The following is a 13121-nucleotide window of genomic DNA, read 5'->3' on the forward strand; positions in this document are numbered from 1 at the left end:
AGCGTGTTTCGAAAAAGCCATTGATTTGATTCCCAATATGCTCAGTCAGTTTAAGAAATCAGTGCATTATGATGATAAAAGATTGAAAGAATTTTAGTTTTGTCCTTTGAATGTGCAGAAATTTGATCCGAAAATGTAGCTCGTTCTTGAAAAGTGTTTTAAAATGTTGTATTTGTTGTGATCAAATTTCTGCACATTAAAGACAAAACTAAAATTCTTTGAATCGTTTTTTATGATAATACACTGCTCTCTTAAATTGACTGAGCATATTTTGGGAATTAAGTCAATGGCTTTCCCAAAACACTCTATGCAATGTTTCATATAAATAATTTTTATCTCAAAAAGGAAGCAAAAACAAGGAAATTTGTATTAAACTTTTTGTTTGAAATATCTCAAAGAATAATCCCCTGAAATTAATGACATTACTTACGGTTCACTCTATATATACGAAACATGTTTCACATGAAGAGAAGATGGCGCAGGATTCGTACAATCCCTATAATTGAGTAGAACATTTTAGGTGGGGGGATGTTGAGTGAAATTTCTGTTTTGTATAGTTTTTAAGTTCGATACTTCATATGTTGTACACTCCATCCCCTTCCAATAAGTATTCTTGCATTTGAGTTTCAATATGATCTGATGAGTGGTTTTTGAGGTATTTAAATAATAATAAAAAATTAAAAATCTATGTACTCTTATGGTTAGAAAAGAACTAAATATCCATTATTTTAAATTTACATCTATAAATAGAGAAATTTTTAAAAATTATTTACAACTTCAAAGTTACATTTTTAATGTCCACCAAATATATTTTATTTTTTAATTTCGGAGATATTTATCTTTCAGGCGAGTGCTATAATTTTGTACATTTACAAATTTTGTAGTAGGGGAAGGTGTTGTACCTTGGGTCAGTTGTACCTTGGGTCATTCATCATTTCTCTGCCATTTGTGTTTTGAAAAATGAAATATTACAATCAAGTTACATGTTTGTACACAAAAGTCCTCTCACAAAGCTTCGTGATCTTCAGATACAGTGGTTTGCTTTCTTTGTGAAGAAATTTGTTTTTGATCTCAGAAAGTATTTTGTTTGTAGTGTGTTCTTTATTTTTTTTTACGGGGCTGTGTTATAATCCAATAGTAAGGTAAGATCTTTGCTTCTTTCTTGTGCGAATGGTATATTAGGTTATTGTTAGAATATAACCTAACTTTTGAAACATGATGTTCAGTAGTTGTACCTCGGTCCACTTGAAGCGCTGTACCTTGGGTCGACCCAAGGTACAACATTGAACTGATGATGAGCAGAAGTGTACAAATAATTATAAATTATTAGTTATAATTTAATACTAACGGACACAACAGAAACTTGTTGGAGTCAGGAAGTCCAATTTCTGAAAAAACTTCCTGACTCCAAGTTTGTTATGGCGAAAGATGATGAATATAGTGTGCCTTTAAGTGACATAGTCATGAAGCTACCACCTCTCTACCAACAAGGTTCATCTAAGAGACAAACTTCCCAACTACAATTCGCAATTGATTTCAGTAGTTATGATGTTAAGTAGATCGATTTTGTGTTTGTTATCTGCTTAAAATGCATTATTGCATGGACATGTTGCAGAGGAATTGTATCTTTAATTTGTTTCCTATTATATTCCAGAAGTTTCGTGATTTTTAGATAATATGTACACTTTGCATTCATATTTATGTTTATCCACAATTTGTATTCTTGTTTCTTTTCTTGTAGGCTAAATTTATAATGTGACCCAAGGTACAACATCGGGTGACCCAAGGTACAACCTCATGTTGTACCTTGGTCCATTATACTTGTATACATTTAATTGAATATAAAAATTATCAGAGTAATTAAATTCGTAAATAAAGATTACCAATGATATCTCAAAGAGTAGCTTCATCTTATTTTATAATTTGGACAACCTAATAATCATAATATGGTAAAAATAGAAAGTAAATGTAAAAATGACCCAAGGTACAACACCTTCCCCTATATTTTTCTGTAAATAAACATTATTATTATTATTATTATTATTATTATTATTATTATTATTATTATTATTATTATTATTCAGTGTATAAAAAGGTTACTGTGTTTTGTTAACTATAGTATATAGAATACGCAATAAAAATGTCATGTTCCTAGCATCTAAATTGTAAGATCCTTTACATGACGAAATATGCTGAAAAAAAAAAGATTTGAGATTGGGTTAATTTTGCACGGAATTAAAATTGAAGAGTGCAGGCATTTAAATATGGCATAATTTTTCTGCTGCCAAGCGCTGTAGAACATTAGAACTTCCTCAACATATAAATAAGAGATCGCTGATTGATTCTCCACAAAAAGTGTCTTTTTATATTAAAAATGACCAACATTTTACCAGCTCTCCCCCCGTTAAGTGGTTCGTAGTTGTGCTATTTCAAGTAATCGTAGGTGTCGCAAATCCTGTAAATCTCGGAGCATGGGCGTGACAAATACACAGTTTCTTCAACAAATCCCCACAGGAAAAAAAGTTCAGAGGAGTTAAGTCCGGTGATCGAGGAGGCCACGCGAGAAGTGGTCGATCGCCGTTAGATGCACGTCCAGTCTACTTGGTTGACTTCATGGGGCTACGTTGAAAGGCGTCTCTCTCTCGATCGACTGTTTGCTCACTTGAATCTGTTCGCCCAGGGCGTTTAGGCGTGCACAGACATCCTGTGTTCTGGACTTTTGGTACCACTGGCATATTGTTTTGTCTGTAGGCGCGTTCTTGTGAAATGTAGTTCGAAAACGTCGCTATACCTTGATAATGGTTTGGTCATTGCGAGCTTTAGAATGCAGTAAGCCTTCTCACAATCAGCTCCCGTCTACATTCTGACTGCAACAATAGCTTCATTTTCTTTTGCATTCAAGGCTGCACGAACACATTGTTGTATCAGAATATGTCGCAACAATATATTACACTTTATCTTTCAAACTACATACATTGCATTGTGGTATCTATTACCTTTACATTATTAGGGCTGACCAAAATCCAGGAGTAAATCACACTGGTCAACAAAATTAAACATATTTTTTGTTAGAACATAAAGAATTGGTGATTCTTATAGCATTTTACGCGTTGATTTCAAATCTGTTTTCGAAATTTTTCTATTGCCCAGAGTCTTTGAGTAATTATATTAAATGTAATTCAAATGTTTCTAGTATTGATGCCTTGTAACATTTTACCTAAAATCATATTTATTTACCTATCATGTGTGTGAAATAGATTTTAGGCTGTACTTCGCTTGAGAAAAAACCTCTTCTGAATGTCCAGCAGTAGTCTGACAGAATATTTGGGCTCCATTTTTCCTGGTAGCGCCTTTCCATTTCAGAAAAATCCTGGTGAAAACGCTCCCCATGTTCGTCGCTCACTGCTCGAAGGTTTTGAGGAAAGAAAAAATAAGACGAGAATCCAAGAAGTTAATTTGAGAGATATGACACCCCATCACAATATAGTTCTGAATCAGCTCGCTGACAAGTTCTCTGTAATCTTATGATCTGTGGTTCCTAGATAGTAACAGTCTGTTGAAAGATCCTTAGGTTCCCCGTATATCATTCAAACTTGAAAAGGCATATGACAGGATATTTTTAGCCAACCATGGAGCACAACAGATTTCAGGAGCCCAGTTCTTGTCCTCATCTATTTTACAATCAAAAGAACACTCGTAAACTCTTTTAACTAGTAAGATTCAAACTTAACTAGTCTCAAACGCAACAAAAAATTTTATGTATTTATATAGTATTCGAGGTATGTTTCACTGTATACGATACTTTTACTACACTTAAAATTAGAACAAAGGAAACACGGGTTATGAAACTTGTTTCATGAATATCAGTTGCAACTCAACTGAGAATTAATACTAACTCCCACGGTCTATTGAGGAATAAATTTTTTTATGCTCGACCATACCGAAATGTAGTAATTATACACCTGGTAGCAGCCCTTTAATGCATGTCATTAAAGTACCCTATTCATTAACGTTCAGGTTTTCTATTATTCTCGGATATACAATCGAAAGACAACTATCGAAACGTCACGGAGGCTGGAAATCCAATACTGTCGCAGAAGGTTATGTTCTGTTACTATAATAATTAGCGTTAATTGTAAATAATATTCAAATAAATTCAATTTGTCATCTCGTTTTTCAATGTCGAATTCAATTTCAATGTTATATTAAGAGTAATGTTTACCTTACTCTCTAGGTTATATCAAGGTCGTCGACATTCGTTTCCCGGAAAAAAAATCAATACTTTCGCGTCTGCGCACATCTCACATTTTATGAGGTAGGCTATTGCACTCACTCACATAACAATAACATGAATACTTATGAATAATTTCAAGTTAGAAATATGGTCGAGCATAAAAAGTCGTATGAAACTTGCCTATAATGGTAATTAAGACGCTCGTATGAAAATTATGAAACTCGCTTGCGCTCGTTTCATAAACATCCTCGCGTCTTAATTACTACCATTATAGGCTGGTTGCATAATGTACTATTTATGAATTCTGACTTCACAGACAATGATATAAAGTTACAGGTCACTTGTTAAAACAATAAAATGAAAATATTTGAAATATTTTGTTTTCATTACCATGTCGACTGTGTATAACAATAAAAATAAACCAATTTTTATAAAATTATAAAGAAGTGGAGGGTGGTAGAAAAATTCTGACTTCGTTTTTGGAATCAGCAGACGAAATTAAGACACAAGCAATTATATTAGGACACAAACGGCAAACCGACGCTGTAAAACACCTCGACATTTCCCCTGTTAAAGTAAGTACAGTGCATATCCCTTTCACTTCTTCAGTAAAAATCTTGGCATTCACATGGATAATAATCTCAACTGGGACATGCAAATCACAGAAACCTGCAGAAAAGTATATTCTATTATCCATGTGCTAAAAAGGATAAATGTTCATCTCCCCTCTTGCTTAAAAAAGTCCCTTGTGCAGACACTTGCATTTCCCTATTTCGACTATGCGGACATTTTACTGACTGACCTCTCCAGCGACAACAAAATGAAACTTCAACGTGCTCATAATTTGTGTGTACGTTTTGTAAGCAATGTTCGTAAATATGATCATATTACCCCATCCCTGGAAGCAATAGCTTGGCTTAAACTAGATAAGAAAAGAAATTTACATTCACTTCTCTTTCTCTTCGAAATATTGAACTCTTCTATTCCTTCGTACCTGTCGTCTCGCTTCACTTACCTTTCTTCCCACCATAATCTGAACACACGCTCTCGCCATGAAACAATACTAACAATACCATCCCATCGCACCTCCTCATACTCATCTTCTTTCACAATAGCCCTGCCAAGACTCTGGAATTCGCTACCTGCTAGCATCAGGGACTGTCGAAATAAAATTGAATTCAAACGAAAACTTACTAGGCACTTGCTCAGTAATTGATTACTTGTAAATAGTTTCTTTAATCTATCACAAAATATTTCAGTATTCAGTAATTTCATCACACAATACAATTTTGTTATTCTAGATTTAATTTGTAATTCAGTAAATATAAAATATTCTTTGTTTCTCTATGATAAATTATCTAGCTTTAATTATTCAGGTAATCTTTTCGTACTTTGATTTTATTGTAATTGTAAATTTAATACTAATTGTAATATTATTTGTAATTGTAATTGTAAATTTAATACTAATTGTAATTTTATTGTTGATATTGTAGTTGGAACCTCCTGGTAGAGGGGCAGAGAAGGCCTGACGGCCTTATCTCTACCAGGTTAAATAAATAAATACTACTAAATTACATAAGAAACAGCAGAAATTGAATATGTAACAAAATCATTGTTGACCAGTATTATGACTAGGCAGTGGATGCGAGATGACTTAAGGAAAAGTGAAGTTGTGTCGTAATTCGCTCAGAGATGGTCTACGAAATGCAATTAAGAAGTATGAGAGTGACGTTTTATGTACTAACGAAGACAATATCGTGTGTAATGTATGTAAAATTGAAATAAAAACCAGAACAACTCAGGCTATAGAGAAACATTGCAACAGTACATCGCACAGGAAATGCGTTGAAATGAAATCTGAAAAACCATCTACATCATCATAATCATCTAAATCATCATCATTTAGTTGTGCGGGTCTAACGACACGTGCAACATGATGCTCAGTACAAATATTGCTCTAAAGAAATTGAGTGATCCCCATTTTAGAGTTTTTCTTCAGAAATTCTCTCGATACAAAAACTGTTTGTGCGAGATCGTTCGTATTTGCTTGGTTTCCGCACAAAACCAATCCGCGGAAAGTCTAAAATTCCACATTCAGTATTCCCAACCTAACACACATAACAATTTCCCTCTTGTTACCGCTTAAGCGCCACATTCATTTTACTGCTTTAGGCTTTTAACATATTATTTTTAGAGACGTTCAATATAGTAATAATTATAAATTGGAAACTTACCACTGCAATTTCACCTAAATTGCACTGTTAATTATTGTTTTTAAATATTTGCAAAAATTAAGTAAACTCTCAATCATTACATAACCTTACCGTTTGTTTTAAGTTCGCATTTATAGACTGGGGGGGGGGGAAAGACAGACGTATATCACGGCCTGCTGGAGTATAGTAAACACAGAAAACATTTTAAAGCAACAATGTTGAAGATAGATATTGTGACAGCGACGTGAGATTCGAACTCACGACCAGCGTCCCGCGAGAGAGAGCATATCGCGCGGGTTTCATGAAGCATGAGGAATGGCGCGCGGCGGAGAGGGGAAAGGGCCAACGCGGCGAGAGAGTGGAGCGAGAGTGCGCGCGCAACTGCTGCATGCGGAGTAAGGGGGAATGGACCTTCCCGACCCTTCCAGAAGTGCGTCGAAGTGGAGATATCCAGATAATTCTCTACACACCTGTAGAAATTTCTCGCAACTATGATTCTGCTATAAAAGAAGAAGCGCCAGCGAACTCGAGTAGTTTTCAGTTATTCAGTCAGTAAGCCAGAGCAAGCAAGCCAGACTTGTGTGCCGGAGTTCGACTCGAGTGTGCGTCCGCATCTGCGTCAGCATCCGAAGGCCTGAGTTCGAGTGCAGTGGACCGCAGTTGGAGGGACCTGAGTTCGAGTACAGTGAACTGTCTCTGAAGGTCTGTGGTTCGAGATACTGTGAACTCGAGTGACTGAGATAGAAGAACTGTGAACTGAGAACTGGTAGTTCTGATTTGTAAATAGTGCTTTGTAAATATTAGTTAAGATTAACAGTTCATTGTTGTGGGTAATAGTCCAAGTAAATTGTCATTGTCGTCGGTGGAGTGCTATAACGAATACTGTGTTGAGTGAAGATCCAATTGTTGACGAGAGCGTTTAAGGTGAATTGTAGGAAGGAATTATTGTTGGAAGAATAAAATTTCATTGTTGTGAGATGAAATAAAAGTCACAATATTTTTGTTTTGCAAATTTGGCGTCATTGAACGGAAACCAAGATGGAGATTTCATTGCAACTAATTAGAAATTCCTCTTTCAGGTATGTAATAAACGATCTTCGCACAAAATAATGTACGATACACGAGCGGTATGTTTTCTTTCAATTCTCGGAAATTAAAAAAGCTCAACTACGTTTCGCTTTTTCAAACTTTTCCTCGAACATGAAAACTTCAACATACCGCTCTTGTAACGCATATTACTATTAAGCGATAGGCGAAGACGATTCAGCTTCGACAACTTACGAGAATATATCGTCGTTTACTGCAACGCTGGTAATTGCATCAATGATGACGAGGACTGAACTTGCAAGGTATGTACTACAGTACATTATTTTTCTTTTCCTTCTGACTGTACGGAGATACAGTAGCATGTTGACGTCGTCTTTTCACGTTTAAAACCTCTTCAGCTAATGGTCCTGATGAAAAAAATGTAACATATAGTAAATGTGCACCTGGATTCAACGATAACTCATCCCGCATCCACTGTCTAGTTATGACTGACTATGTAGTTTAATTTACTGCGATAGAAAAAAAACTGATTTTTATTACAAAGTGCAACACTTAAAATTTGTTCATTCTCTTGTTTCAACTATACAGACAAACGACCAGAGTGTTACAGTAAAACTACGCTCTGCAACATTGTATACGTGCTTAGTTGTTTTTGGTATGTCTGGAAAAAAGTTAATCTTCCGTCTGCACAGAAATTTGGATCGGTGGCGATACATAGCCGGAATAATTGCGGTCAGGACATACAAAAGCCCGCATATTTATTAACCTCAGCAGAATGGTCAAACGGCTAATGCACTTTGTGTGTGCGCGTATATGTGGTGAATATTTTTGACAAGTATAATATTGTTTACGCCAGAAAAACAACCAGAACGTTAAAGCAATGATTTGGCCATTTTATTATTATTATTATTATTATTATTATTATTATTATTATTATCATCATCATTATCATCATCATCCAAATATTGTAACCCTGCTTTGCCTTTTTGGTATATTAGGGTTGTAGTTTGTTACATGTTAAATACATTATATAGAGATAAAATACAATATTGTAAAGAAGTAGTAGTAGGATTGAGTCATAGTTACAATATAAATATCAGAGGTCTGCATCGGATGTTTTCGCTCGAGCGCCAAGTAGTTCATAGCATAATCCGATAGGTAGCGCACATGCATGATGGGTAAAATTGTCACGAGCGATAAATCCTCGAACGGTATATGCCGAGCGTTAGACATTCGTTCTTGTTACAGTGATGAACTGTGTAGTAACATCATAGATGTTTATCATTTCAAAACTTTGCGGTGTTTAACTAATCCCTCCATAGTAGAACTACAAAACTTGCTTTAAAATGTAATATAAATGTTGTACATAATTGTTTTTTTTTCTCTCCACTCAAGAGTGATTTTGTTTTTGCCACATCTGATAGATGTTATTGGATGTAAATGTAATTATTATAAACGGAGAACACAATCACGATAATGCAAGAACTGTATCAAGTTTTCTAGTAGTAATAATAATAATAATAATAATAATAATAATAATAATAATAATAATAACTAGTGTATCAATCTTTGCGTCTGTAACAGTTGTGCAGCATGATTATTCGTTTTATTATATTTTCTGTGACGTTATCTCTGTACTAATATTGTTATTAATCTACTGCTATATCAATACTATTTTGTAAAACGTTTCTACATTGTCGCAGTATATAGGCGGAACACTATGTATGGACCTATCATATTATATATGTGGTAAATCAAATATTGCATAATTATTAATTAGCAATAATAACTGTATATGGAAGTTTTTCATACTATTTTATTTATAACTTCATGTTCCTGTTTTGGTACGTTCCATTAAACGTTTGTCATAAAGGCAGAAAATAAAGCCTTATTTTTACCGTGTGAGCAAAACATATGTGTATCTTATCTGTCGCCTTCCATACAAGACAAGACATGTCGGTGAGATGACCTTGTACTGTGCTTCTATTTATTACGAGCGTATCACGACCGATCGTATCTCACTCGAGGGTGCGACACTCGACCGAGTTGAAGCGAGCGATTTAACTCCAATGCAGCACTGATAAATACATTAATTAGTTAATATACTGTAAACGATACTAAATACATTATACAAAAATTACATTCAGATAAAAATTAAATACGCTGTTTGATTCTCCACAAAATAGTGCCATAAAACAAGATGAATGTAAACAAGTTCAAAATCCATGTTAATAGAAAGCATTAGAATAATACAGTGATAGTTTTAGACTCATAATAAAATAGCCTAAACGTAATTTTCTGTATTATTTAGGTGACGAAATCCCCTCAGTATAAAAAAGATGACAATATGAATATGATGACGAAATATGTTCGGTGACAAAATCTCCTCAGTGACAAGAAACATGATAAAATGTATTTGATGACCAAAAAACTGACGAAAAATAGGTGACGAACTATAACGGTGACGAAATTTTCGATTACGAAATGCCCTAGATGCGTGTTGCAGATGTTGCTGGGAAGTAAAATAAAATTTTTTTCACTTAAATTGAAAATTTAAGACAGTCTGTAACCTATTATCGATACTGAACAGTGATACTGAATATTTTTTTTTTCGCAAGTTCTTCTTTCAGTGTGTAAGTGCTTGTTTCAAAACCCGAATGTTGTGTTTTTTTTAAGTAATAGGCATTCAGATTTAAATATTAATATAAGTAAATCCCGAAAAGAAGAAGTATATGATTATGTCTCGTGACGAGAATATTGTACGAAATGGAAATATAAAAATTGGAAATTTATCCTTTGTAGAGGTGGCCAAATTCAAATACCTGGGAGCAACAGTAACAAATATAAATGATACTCGGGAGGAAATTAAACGCAGAATAAATATGGGAAATGCGTGTTATTATTCGGTTGAGAAGCTTTTATCATCCAGTCTGCTGTCAAAAAATCTGAAAGTTAGAATTTATAAAACAGTTATATTACCGGTTGTTCTGTATGGTTGTGAAACTTGGACTCTCACTTTGAGAGAGGGACATAGGTTAAGGGTGTTTGAGAATAAGGTGCATAGGGAAATATTTGGGACTAAGAGGGATGAAGTTACAGGAGAATGGAGAAAGTTACACAACGCAGAACTGCACGCATTGTATTCTTCACCTGACATAATTAGGAACTTAAAATCCAGACGTTTGAGATGGGCAGGGCATGTAGCACGTATGGGCGAATCCAGAAATGCATATAGAGTGTTAGTTGGGAGGCCCGAGGGAAAAAGATCTTTGGGGAGGCCGAGACGTAAATGGGAAGATAATATTAAAATGGATTTGAGGGAGGTGGGATATGTTGATAGAGACTGGATTAATCTTGCACAGGATAGGGACCGATGGCGGGCTTATGTGAGGGCGGTAATGAACCTGCGGGTTTCTTAAAAGCCAGTAAGTAAGTAAGTATGAATAAAAGACAAGGGACTTTGCCTAATTTTTTAATTAAGAAATATCGTACTGAAGTCCATAGAAGAGCGATCTCCAGGATAAGCAAAAGGAGGGAAAAACTACTAATAGACAGAAGAAGAAAAAAGAATCTGCGTTCAGTCTTAAGTACATGGACAAACGCATAAAATTTGATTTAGTACAATGCCCTTACACTGACCAATTGTCCACACCTGTGGAGTAACGGTTAGCGCGTCTGGCCGCGAAACCAGGTGACCCGGGTTCGATTCCCGGTCGGGGCAAGTTACCTGGTTGAGGTTTTTTGCGCGGTTTTCCCTCAACCCAATATGAGCAAATGCTGGGTAACTTTCGGTGCTGGACCCCGGACTCATTTAACCGGCATTATCACCTTCATCACATTCAGACGCTAAATAACCTAGATGTTGATAAAGCGGCGTAAATAATCTACGTACTAAAATAAATAAAAAAATGACCAAGTGCCACGACCTCTATGTGTCATTTGTGCTACTCTTCCGGGAAATGTAGCTATGAAACCATCGCTACTATTTCGACTACTTCATAACAAAACATTCCAGTTTAGTCTACAAACCCATTGAATTCTTCATGCGTTAAAGAGTTGCACTTAAAATAGAAAATGAAATTATTTCCCAAGTTTCAACTACTGGTACTCTTTAAATCTTAAGATTACGTACGCCATATTTAATTATTAATACTTATATGCTAGTTAAAGGAGAAGCTTTTGTCTTCTAGTCTGCTGTCAAAAAATCTGAAAGTTAGAATTTATAAAACAGTTATACAGGGACATCATTTTATTTTTACTATCATTTTTAATATTAACCTGGCTATACCTTTAGAGGACCGAAAACACCGTTCGCTACCCCCTTCCACGACTGGAGTTTGATGATACTGGCGTAAAACACAAACAAATCACTTTACTAGGTATAGGAGGGAAGAAAAATACTTCATCTATTTACGTAAACTAGGAAATATCGCGATTTTGAGTTCAATAATTTGGATTACATTTTTGTTTAATCAAAATGTAGTACTGTATTAAGAATAACTGTTTTTACACACGAACTGAGCTATCCATGCGAACGTATTCATTATGCAATGTATTTTATACTGTCTACAGCACATTAGCGTACAATATAGAGAATGAAGCTAAATTGAAAAATAATCATAATATGGATATTTAAACACATTTTTGAAAATGGTGGCCGTTCATTTCGATACAGGCTTCAGTTCTTTTGTGCATATTATCGCACTATAGTCTATTGCATCTAATTCCAATTGCCAGTTTCGTCCTTCGTACTAGTAATCATGTTGAAATAATTCTGTACCTACTCTATAAAAGTGTACCTTATGTATTGTAAATTCTATCTTCACTTCTGCCCGATCCGAAAAGATAAAATTACTCAGACATGCTATCTACCGTCCGTCCAAGTGGTTATGCCGCAGGATCGTAGAAAGGGGGAAATCACGTGACAGTTAATTACTTAACGAGATCCTTTTATTTAAGTTATTTTAAACAGTTGTGTAATATTACGTAAACGTCCAATTCCTAACAGAAATTAATGTTTTCAGAAAAGAGCTAAGACAGCCCAGCTTTTACAGAGGGGTAAGCAGAAGCAGGTGGGGGAAATCGGGATGCGACGTAGGCAAACGGACAGTACCTGTGCGAAAATATGATTCAATATTGAAAGCTCTTTCGTCACTGGAAAACGCAAACATATTTCTGGAACGTACTATACTCACTAACTCAGAGCTGTTTAGTATATGCGGCCTTGATTCTGTGTTGACAGTTGGTACTTCATTAGTAGAAGGGATGGGAGTGAAGTACATTCAAAAACTCAGATACAATAAAAATTGAAGTAAAAATAAAATGATGTCCCTGTATTACCGGTTGTTCTGTATGGTTGTGAAACTTGGACTTTCACTTTGAGAGAGGAACAGAGATTAAGGTTGTTTGAGAATATGGTTCTTAGGGAAATATTTGGGGCTAAGAGGGATGAAGTTACAGGAGAATGGAGAAAGTTACACAACGCAGAACTGCACGCATTGTATTCTTCACGTGACATAATTAGGAACATTAAATCCAGACGTTTGAGATGGGGAGGACGTGTAGCAAGAATGGGCGAATCCAGAAATGCATATAGAGTGTTAGTTGGAAGGCCGGAGGGAAAAAGA

This window comes from Periplaneta americana, chromosome 12 (genome assembly GCF_040183065.1).
Source record: "Periplaneta americana isolate PAMFEO1 chromosome 12, P.americana_PAMFEO1_priV1, whole genome shotgun sequence".
Taxonomy (NCBI): domain Eukaryota; kingdom Metazoa; phylum Arthropoda; class Insecta; order Blattodea; family Blattidae; genus Periplaneta; species Periplaneta americana.